The sequence below is a fragment of the Anolis sagrei genome, chromosome 5 (assembly GCF_037176765.1).
Source record: "Anolis sagrei isolate rAnoSag1 chromosome 5, rAnoSag1.mat, whole genome shotgun sequence".
Taxonomy (NCBI): domain Eukaryota; kingdom Metazoa; phylum Chordata; class Lepidosauria; order Squamata; family Dactyloidae; genus Anolis; species Anolis sagrei.
Window position 1 is genome coordinate 104343113 of NC_090025.1, and position 9768 is coordinate 104352880.

The 9768-nt window shown below is 45.3% G+C and overlaps 1 long non-coding RNA gene across 1 annotated transcript; it reads right to left on the reverse strand.

The window, feature by feature from the left end:
* Positions 1-4623: 4623 nt before the first annotated feature.
* LOC137097181 (uncharacterized) lies at positions 4624-7385 on the reverse strand. The gene is made up of 3 exons (XR_010910027.1): positions 7302-7385; positions 4988-5069; positions 4624-4889 (listed from the first exon to the last, which is right to left on the reverse strand). It is a non-coding gene; the product is annotated as an uncharacterized lncRNA (long non-coding RNA).
* Positions 7386-9768: the final 2383 nt, after the last annotated feature.

The window sequence follows — 9768 nt, forward strand, 5'->3', positions numbered from 1 at the left end:
ACTGCCCATCGCACAAGGAATGCTTTGATTCAGGGACAATTCCATCCTAGATTTGACGTGTGTTCTACACCATAGGCAGGCATCCCAGGGTTCCCTGTGTGGAATTTGCATGACCCTGCCCACTGCTTCTCCTTAACCCTTTCATACCTTTCATGCTATGTTGGCATACAGCAAACACAGAAGAATTGATTGTGGTTGGGTTTGCGGGTGATTGCCCTGGGAATCTGTGAGTTGTAGTTGCAATTTCTTATGTTTTGAGTTCCAAGCCTTGCATTCTGGTAGATGTTCAAAGCATAGCTTTAGGAAAACCCTATCTGAGGAATCCTTTATGATTCTCCGATAGTTGTACAGGGAAAAGTGAATACGGGATCTTACGGAGGGTAGGCCGACCTCTGCTCTGACCAAGGCTGCTGGGGTGCCAGGTGGCAGTCTCAGCAGTTTCTTAAGGAATGTATTCTGAATGGCCTCTAATTTCGGTATCTGTGAATCTTCCCATCCCCAGACTGGGGCGCTGTACAAAATCTATGCATTAACTTTACTCTGGAATATTTTCAGAGCTGGGGCAACCAGATGGCCACCTGCTGTGTTGTGAAATCTGATGATTCCTCCAATAGATTTTAGTGCCACTTCTCTGCTATGTTCTATATGGGGTTTCCATGATAGACTCTCTGAGAAATGTACACACAGGTACTTAAACTCCCTGCATTGTTCAATCTGGAGGCCACCAATGGACCATTTGAACTGTGAGCGTCTTTTTCCGAACACCATCAGCTTTGTTTTATTATAATTGATGTTCAGTTTTTATTTGGAGCAGTATATGCTCAACTTAGTAAGCAACCTTCTTAGACCTATCTGGGTGAATGAGAACAGCACCATATCATCTGCATATAAAAGGGCAGAAATCTTCTTTGAAGCTACTGAAGGTGGGAAGAATTCTGAACCTGAGAGTGCTGTTATTATATCATTCAGATATAAATTGAAGAGCAAGGGTGCCAGCAGACAACCTTGTTTTACTCCTTTGGTAATGTGGATTAGATCGGTTAATGAGCCGGAGGTGCCAACTTTTATTCTAGCAGTAGTATAGTGCCTTGATGAGGAGTAACAGGCATTTATCTATATTAGTGTTAGTCATTTTTTGCCACAACAGGTTTCTGTCAATTGAGTCGAAGGCTGCAGGTAAATATAGGTGTTTATTTTATTTTATTTATTTATTATTCAAACTTATATGCCGCCACTCCCCTGGGGCTCGGAGCGGCTTACAAGAACAAGCTAAAATCTAACACAATTTAAAAACAATTTAAAAGCAGCAATATCAAAGATCAAAGGCCTGTCGAAGCAGATATGTCTTACATGCCCTGCGGAAAGCTGATAAGTCCCGCAAGGCACGGACTTCAGGTGGCAAAGTATTCCAGAGTGATGGTGCCACTGTTGTAAAGGCTCTGCGTCTGGTTGCTGTTAGTTGCAAGGTCTTGACATTGGGAATTTCCAACAAATCTTGGTCCTCCGAACGGAGCGATCTCTGGGTTGGTAGGAGGTGAGGCGGTTCCCCAGGTACATTGGCCCCAGACCATGCAAGTCAGACACTGGTCAATTGTGCTCTGTCCTTTCCTAAAACCAGCCTATTCAGGGTGAATAATATAATTAGCAAATTCCCAATCCTCTAGTTTGTTTAACAGATGTTTACTATATAACTTCGAATCAATATCTAAGAGACTGATGGATCGGTAATTGTTGGGATCTTGCTTATCACCCTTCTTGTAAATAGGGACAATTATGGTCTGTTTCCAGTCCTGTGGGATTGGACTTGAGTTATTGATTTGTGTAAACACTTCAGCTAATATTGGGGCCCACCACCCTGGGAAGTTTTTGAATATTTCTGGGGGCATCATGTTTTCCCCTGGGGCCTTGCCCAGGGCTAGAGCTCCAATCAACTTCTTTATCTCAGTGGTTGTCACTGGCAGCCAGAGGGGCAAACAGTCCATTTCAGAGACAATTGGAGGATGATTCACTGAGGAGTTAGCTCCATAGAGCCCACTGAAATGAGTGAACCATTGTTCTGTTAAAATATGCCCCAGTACTACTGGTCTGATCGTATGCATTCCTCTATATCCCAGAACTGTTTCTCATTCTTTTGCATCACTGCTAAAGCTAGTTGTTTCCACTGTTCTTTGGCATAAATGTCTTTTTTCTGCTTTATAAGGGCCTTATAAGATGCTCTCCTTGAGGCCAGGGCACCAGCTGTATTATTGTCTTTATTTCTGAGGGCCTGCCTAGAGAAGTCCATCAGTGCCTTCCTGGCGCCTCTACATTCCGAGTCAAACCACCTGTTAATTCCCACTTTGTTGGGGTTAAATTGTTTTTTACAGACAAATGTAGGTCTGAGGCTCTGAATGAGAGCTGTTGCTCCTTTTCACTTCACTCTATGTCAGTGGTTCTCAACCTTCCTAATGCCGCGACCCCTTGATACAGTTCCTCATGTTGTGGTGATCCCCAAACATAACATTATTTTCGTTGCTACTTCATAACTGTCATTTTGCTACTGTTGCCCCGTGATATGAGATTGGTTGGAGAGAGCTAAGGAAAAGTTAATGCAGTGGTTCTCAACCTTCCTAATGCCGTGACCCCTTAACACAGTTCCTCATGTTGTGGTGACCCCCAAACATAACATTATTTTCGGTGCTATTTTCGTTGGACCAAATTTGACACAAATTCCTGGAATGCCAAAGCTGTAATAGGCATAGTTGTTGGGTTCTGGACTAAAGGAGCCGGACTAATCAAGGCACGAACAATTTTGAATAACTATGCTGGGCGTGATCTAGCAGAGGCTATTAAGGAAGAATTATAAGATTTTTTAGCGTCCTTGATGGCTGACTCATAGGACTTGCGAAAAGCCTTAAAAGTAGACATTGACACTTCGTCAGGTTTCCGTCTCCACCGATGTTCCAGCCGCTTTCGTGCTTGCTTCATCATCCGTAGCTCATTAGTGTACCAAGGGGAGCGATTCCGGCGAGGGCGGAAGTGGCGCATGGGAGCAATCTCATCCAAGGCAGCCAACAGACTGGTGTTCCAGTTGTTGACTTGCTCATTGAGAGTGACGCACACAGTTCCAAGGCCCTTAAGGGCATTCAAGAACCTGGCAGGTTCCATGAGTCTTCTGGAGCGGGCGAGGATTGGTTTGACAGCTTGGGAAGGAGGAGATGGAGTCTCAATCCGGACCTTCAGGGCAGCGTGGTCAGACCAGGGGACATCAATTACCACCGATAAAGATGTCTGTACTCCAATATGGAAAATTAGGTCTAAAGTATGACCGGCCCAATGAGTGGGGCGAGTCTTGATTAATGAGAGCCCCAAAGTTTCCAAGGTTGGTACTAGGTCCTTAGTTCCAAGACCCATTACCCCTCCCTCCTTCCCAAGGCTTTCCCCTTATTCTCAAATAAACTAACAAGTAAATAAATATATTCTATTGAGTTCTAAAACCCATTACCCCTACCTACTTCCCACCCTCCCAAGGCCCTCACCTTATTCTTAAAGAAACTAACAAGTAAATAAATATATCCTTTTGAGTTCTAAGATCCATTACCCCTACCTACCTACCTACCTCCCACCTTCCCAAGGCTGTCCCCTTATTCTTAAACAAACTAACAAGTAAATAAATATATCCTAAAGAGTTCCAAGGGCAAAAATTAAAAATTTATTTAAAATGCCAATCGGGAGTCATTTCCAATCGGCAGTCATTTCCTGGCACTTGTAGAAGGAGCAGCCGCGAATGTGGAGGAGCTGGACCCGGCCTCGATTACTTCCATCTCTTCGACAGGCGGCAGTGATGGAAATCTGCATCAGAACCCAGCTTCCCCACCTGTGATGACTGCACTGAATGAAATGGTATGACTGGTGTATGACTGGGGCCTATAGAGCCAGAAGACACCATCCTAAGAATATTAAAGCTTTGAAAACTGCAAAAGGCTGAGGAAGGAAAACTATGAAATGGATGATATGACCCACAGTCATATCCCACAGTGAGGCCTACGCCCACTAAGGCCTTTTCTCCCACACAGAGAGGCTGATCTCACACTGAGAGCTCTCTCAGACTGAGGAGTGGCTAAGCAACAGGCACGCCTGCTTATATCACCATGCCTAAAATACCTCCCCGCTGAATGCGGTTCGTATTAATGTACTGAAATTACTGTTTTTGTTCCGCTAGGTGGGTGGGGAGCTGGGCCGAATACTCTAACCCAGCTCCGAAGATTTCAGCTGGCAAGATTTACTGCAGCTGCAGCTGGGGATTAACCTGCTAAAGTGCCTAAATACTCAATGAAAATGGAAGGAAAAACCTGCCTCCTTCATTATACTACTTTTAATTTTTTTATTTTAAAAATAAATTAATTATAGAAATCAAATAAAATTTCTATTTCTTCTTTCCTTCCTTCCTTATTTTTCATTAAATCAAACGTTGGCAATTAAAACTTTTTCCTCCAAGGTCTTTGAGTTAAACCTGTTGAGATAAAAACATTTACATGACTCTTGGGTAGGGAGCAGAAGGCAGAAGCATTATACTACTTTTTACATTTTTATTAAAAAAAATAAACTATAGAAATCACACACAATATAAAACGAGGATTTTTTTTTTTTTGCCAAAGGAAGGGTAAGGATGCTGGGTTTCTGCAGCATCCTTCCTTCCTTCCTTTGACCTACGCAGACAGATCCTTGGAAACGGGTAATCAGTTGATATACCATTTCTAGATGGTATTAGCACCGCAGCCAAGCCAGGAGGAAAGAAGTTACCCCATTACGAGGAGTCCTATGAATCCTGGGCGGAGCGACGGACACACTTTGGAGCCAGCAGTCTCAGGCTTTATTCTAGATCTTCAATTTGTATGTCTGCTGTTGCACTAAGAGAAACAAAAAAAACCATGTATGAACATAAAACCCAAAGACTCCTCCAGCCCCACACGAAGACCCAACCCCCACCCCAAAAGGGAGAAGTTACTTCTCTTTCTCAGCCTGCTGGTTCCAAAGTGTGTCCGTGCTCTGGTCTTCATCTGATCTCTTGGTTGCAGTCAGAGGTGGCCCTAGGTAATTTTCAATGGTAAGCAAAGAATATTTTGGCGCCCCCCCCCCCCAACCAATCACTGAGATACACACACACACACACACACACACATATATATATGGGCATGGACAAATTTTGGCCCTCCGGGTATTTTGGACTTCCTACTGGCTGTTTGGAATTGTGGGAGTTGAAGTCCAAAACACATGGAGGGCCGAAGTTGGCCTATGCCATCCATATATATATATACACACACACACCACACACACACACTAGCCGTCCCCTGCCACGCGTTGCTGTGATCCAGTCTGGTGATCTTGAAAAGAAAGTAATGAGAAAGTTGGTTTCTAATCTATGTAATGTCTTTCTGCTTGTGGGTAAACAGTATTTCTTGTTTCTTTGTCAATGTTGATGTGGAGATTGTCTGGTTTGCCTACTCTGGAACATGCAACATATCATTGTCCTTCTTTAGGGATCCCTTTCAAATCTATGATATTATATCTTCCATATGTGTGTGTGTGTGAGAATCATATAGATCTATCTCTATCTATGGCTGGATGGCTCTTTGTCAGGAGGGCTTTGATTATGTTTTCTTGCTCTGGTGAAGGGAGTTGGTCTGGATGGCCATGCAGTACATAATATCCATTTGAGGCAGAATTTCCTAGCTAGCAATCATCTAAGTAAATGCAGCCGGACCACAAATAAGCAGCTCTGTTACATTATCTGACTAACAAGGTTATCCTCTGATCAGATTAAAGTGTTTTAAATTGTTGTTGTTGTGTGCCTTCAAGTCATTTCCGATTTATGGGTACCCTAAGGCAAACATAACAAAGTGCAATTCATAAGGTATCAAAGGGCCCTTCAACATTGCCATGTAACCCAGAATAACAGGCAGATAATCCACATTATCTTCTTTGAACTGGATTATCTGAGTTCACACTGCCATATAATCCAGTTCAAAGCAGAGAATGGATTTCAGTAAGGCCTTCGACAAGGTCCCCCATGACCATCTGGCAAACAAACTAGTCCAATGTGGGCTACGCAAAACTACGGTGAGGTGGATCTGTAATTGGTTAAATGGACGAACACAGAGGGGGTGCTGGAGAACAAGCCCTATGAGGAGCGGCTTAAGGAGCTGGGCATGTTTAGCCTGAAGAAGAGAAGGCTGAGAGGAGACATGATAGCCATGTATCAATATGTGAGAGGAAGCCACAGGGAGGAGGGAGCAAGTTGTTTTCCTGGAGACTAGGACACAATGGAACAATGATTTCAAACTACAAGAGAGGAGATTCCATCTGAACACGAGGAAGAACTTCCTGGCTGTGAGAGCCGTTCAGCAGTGGAACTCTCTGCCCCGGAGTGTGGTGGAGGCTCCTTCTTTGGAAGCTTTTAAACAGAGGCTGGATGGCCATCTGTCAGGGATGATTTGAATGCAATATTCCTGCTTCTTGGCAGAACGGGGTTGGACTGGATGGCCCATGAGGTCTCTTCCAACTCTTTGATTCTATGATTCTATGATTCTATCTGTATTTTATATGGCAGCATAGATGGGGCTGAAAACCCTTTCTACACTGCCTTATACCCTGGGATCTGAAGTGACATTATTTGCTTTAAACTGGTTTAAACACTGCCAGATAATAATAATAATAATAATAATAATAATAATAAGCTTTATTTATTAATGTGGGATAAGAAAATAATCTGGGTTTAGATCCTGGGTTATAGGGCAGTGTAGATCCAAAACCCCTTCTACACAGCTGTATTCAGATTCTCTGCTTTGAACCGAATTATATGGCACTGTAGACTCAGGGCCCTTCCACATAGCCCCATATCTCAGAATATCAAGGCAGAAAAACCCACATTATCTGAGTGTGGACTCAGATAACCCAGTTCAAAGCAGATGTTGTGGGATTTTCTGCCTTGATATTCTGGATTATATGTTTGTGTGGAAGGTCCCTGACAGGTCCTATATCCTAGGATCTGATCCCAGATTTTCTGCTTTGAACTGGATTATATGAGTCTACACTGCCAGATAATCTGGGATAAACTGAAAACCTGGGATCAGATCCTGGGATATAAGGTCTGCCTGGAAGGGCCCTGTGACAATCCAGTTCAAAGCAGATAATATGAAAAACAAAAACAAAAAAACTCAACTCTATTTTTTGTTTTTGCACACCTCCCTGCCATTGATATTCTGGATTATGTAGTTGTGCAGAAGGGCCCTAAACCTCTCTCTACACTGCCATATACTCACGGGGAGTGGGTGGCTGGGAGTGGAGTGAGGAGGTCGGCGGGAGAGGTCGCCCCCGGCTGCTCTTGCCCCGCCCCCATGGATGGCCCTTCCTGCCGCCGCTGCCCAGTCACTCAAGCTTGAGAGGGCGGCCCGAGGAGGAGGAAGAGAAAGGGACGGAGGATGGGGGGGGGAGGAACGGAAGGCCCCATTACCAGGGAGACTGGCGGGGGTGGTGGCTAGCTGAGCTGTCCCCGCCCCTGTCTCCCTCTCAAGCCTGGAGTGACAGGGGGCGCCGGTAGTGGGAGGGGCCATCCACAGGGGTGGGGCAAGAGCAGCCAAGGCAAGAGCAGCAGGCTGCGCCGCTCGGCGGGGGCGGGGAGGAAGAGGGACCCTGCTGCTGCTGGTGGTGGTAGTGGAGGCGGAGAAGGAGGAGGATGGGAGGAGGAGGAGGAGCAGGCTTCAATACCACCACCAGCAGGGTCCCTCTGGCCTCTGCTAGCTTCCCGCGTCCCTCGCTCTTGGCGCCCCTAATAAAGTGGCGCAAAATAAAGTGTTCCGCAACGGATTACTTCGCTTAATGCTTGAACCGCCCCTGGTTGCAGTGCACTGTGAAAGAAAGAGAAGAGCAAAGTGGCTATTGGGAGACTTCCCCCCTCCCTTCCCCTTGGCAGAGAGACAGTCCTCCTGCCTTTTGCTCCTTACCCAGGATTCAAAGGACTCCTCTTGAAGGGAGTCCTCACTCCTTGCATCCGGGTCAGGCCACGGTGCTGATCCCCTCCAGAAACGCTGTAAATGAGAGAGGAGACTTTGTTCAAATTCTGATCCCCTCCTCTTCGCAGAAGTACTGTCCTCCTGCCTTTCCCTCCTTACCCAAGTATCCAAATCCCAAGTGTCCTCGGAGGAGGATACTTTTGTTTCATCTGGTTCACTAGAAAAGAAGAGAAAACAGCAAAATGTCAGCAACTGAACCTTGATCAAGGATGCTCACTAAAACACCTGTGAATTAAATTAAAACAAGTAGACAAGAAGGAGAAAGGGGGATACCTGGCTAGAGCCACTCTATTACTTCTCCTCCTCCAGCAGCACGAAAAACAGTCTTCACAGAACTTCCTGATGTTCTGCAAAGGAGAAAAGAAGACAAGGTCAGAGGGAAGAGGAGGGAGTCACATTGCGAGAGCAGCTGTTTTGGGGCCAGTGCTGTTTTGACTTTACAACAGGCCAACACCCAAACATTTCAGGAAAAATGGAAACTCTTCATGGAATTTATAAAGAACTAGCTGTCCCCTGCCACGCGTTGCTGTGGCCCAGTCTGTTGATCTGGAAAATAAAGTAATGAGAAAGTGTTGGTTTCTAATCTATGTCATGTCTTTCTGCTTGTGGGTAAGCAGTATTTCCTGCTGTTTCCTTGTCAGTGTTGATGTGGAGAGAGTCTGGTTTGCCTACTCTGGAACAGGCAAGATATAACTGTCGTTCTTCAGGGGTCTCTTTCAAATCTATAATACTATCTCTCTCTCTGTGTAAATTATATCTATTTCTATCTATGGCTGGATGGCTCTTTGTCAGGAGGGTTTTGATTATGTTTTCTTGCCCAGGTGAAGGGAGTTGGATTGGATGGCCTTAAGTATTTTCTGTTGGTCATGGGGGTTGTGGGTGGGAAGTTTGCCCCGATTCTGTCGTTCATGGGGTTCAGAATGCTCCGTGATTGTAGGTGAACTGTGAATCCCAGTGACTACAACTCCCAAATGGCAAGGGCTATTTCCCCCAAACTCCATCTGCATTCATATTTGAGCGCTTGTGCCAAGTTCAGTGCAGATCCATCATTGTTTGAGTCCACAGTGCTCTTTGGATGTAGGTGGACTACAACTCCCAAACTCAAGGTCAATGCCCACCAAACCCTTCCAGTATTTTCTGTTGGTCAAGGGAGTTCTGTGTGCCAAGTTTGGGTTCAATTCCATTGTTGATTGAGTTCAGAATGCTCCTTGATTGTAGGTGAACTATAAATCCCAGCAACGACAACTCCCAAATGACAAAATCATAATTTTTGAGTGATGGCCGTACTCCTTGTGTTGTGAGACGTTTTCTTGCCAAATTTGGTGTGATTTCGTTCATTGGTTCTTTTGTTTTTAGGGTACTCATTATGCACAGAGCATGTGTGTGTGTGTGTGTGTGTATATATATATACCTGAGGCTCTTCATCAGAGATATGCCATACAGGAACCTTTAGTTCCCATCCCGCCTTGTTGCTTCCTTTTACGTCAGTCAATAGCTGCCGCGTGGCACTATGGGACGCGAGTGCTTTTCCTCCTCGATGTTCGGCATAACTAATGGAGAATAGGTGGGAAAGAAACTACAGGGACCAGCATGCACCGCGTCAAGATGGCGGCCCACGACGCCCTTTGGGAAGTGTAGTCCCGGGCGCTGCTGTGTTGGAGAAGAAGGGCCTCTTTTTCGCCAAGATGGTGGCTCCGCCTTCGAAAGGCCCAGGGAC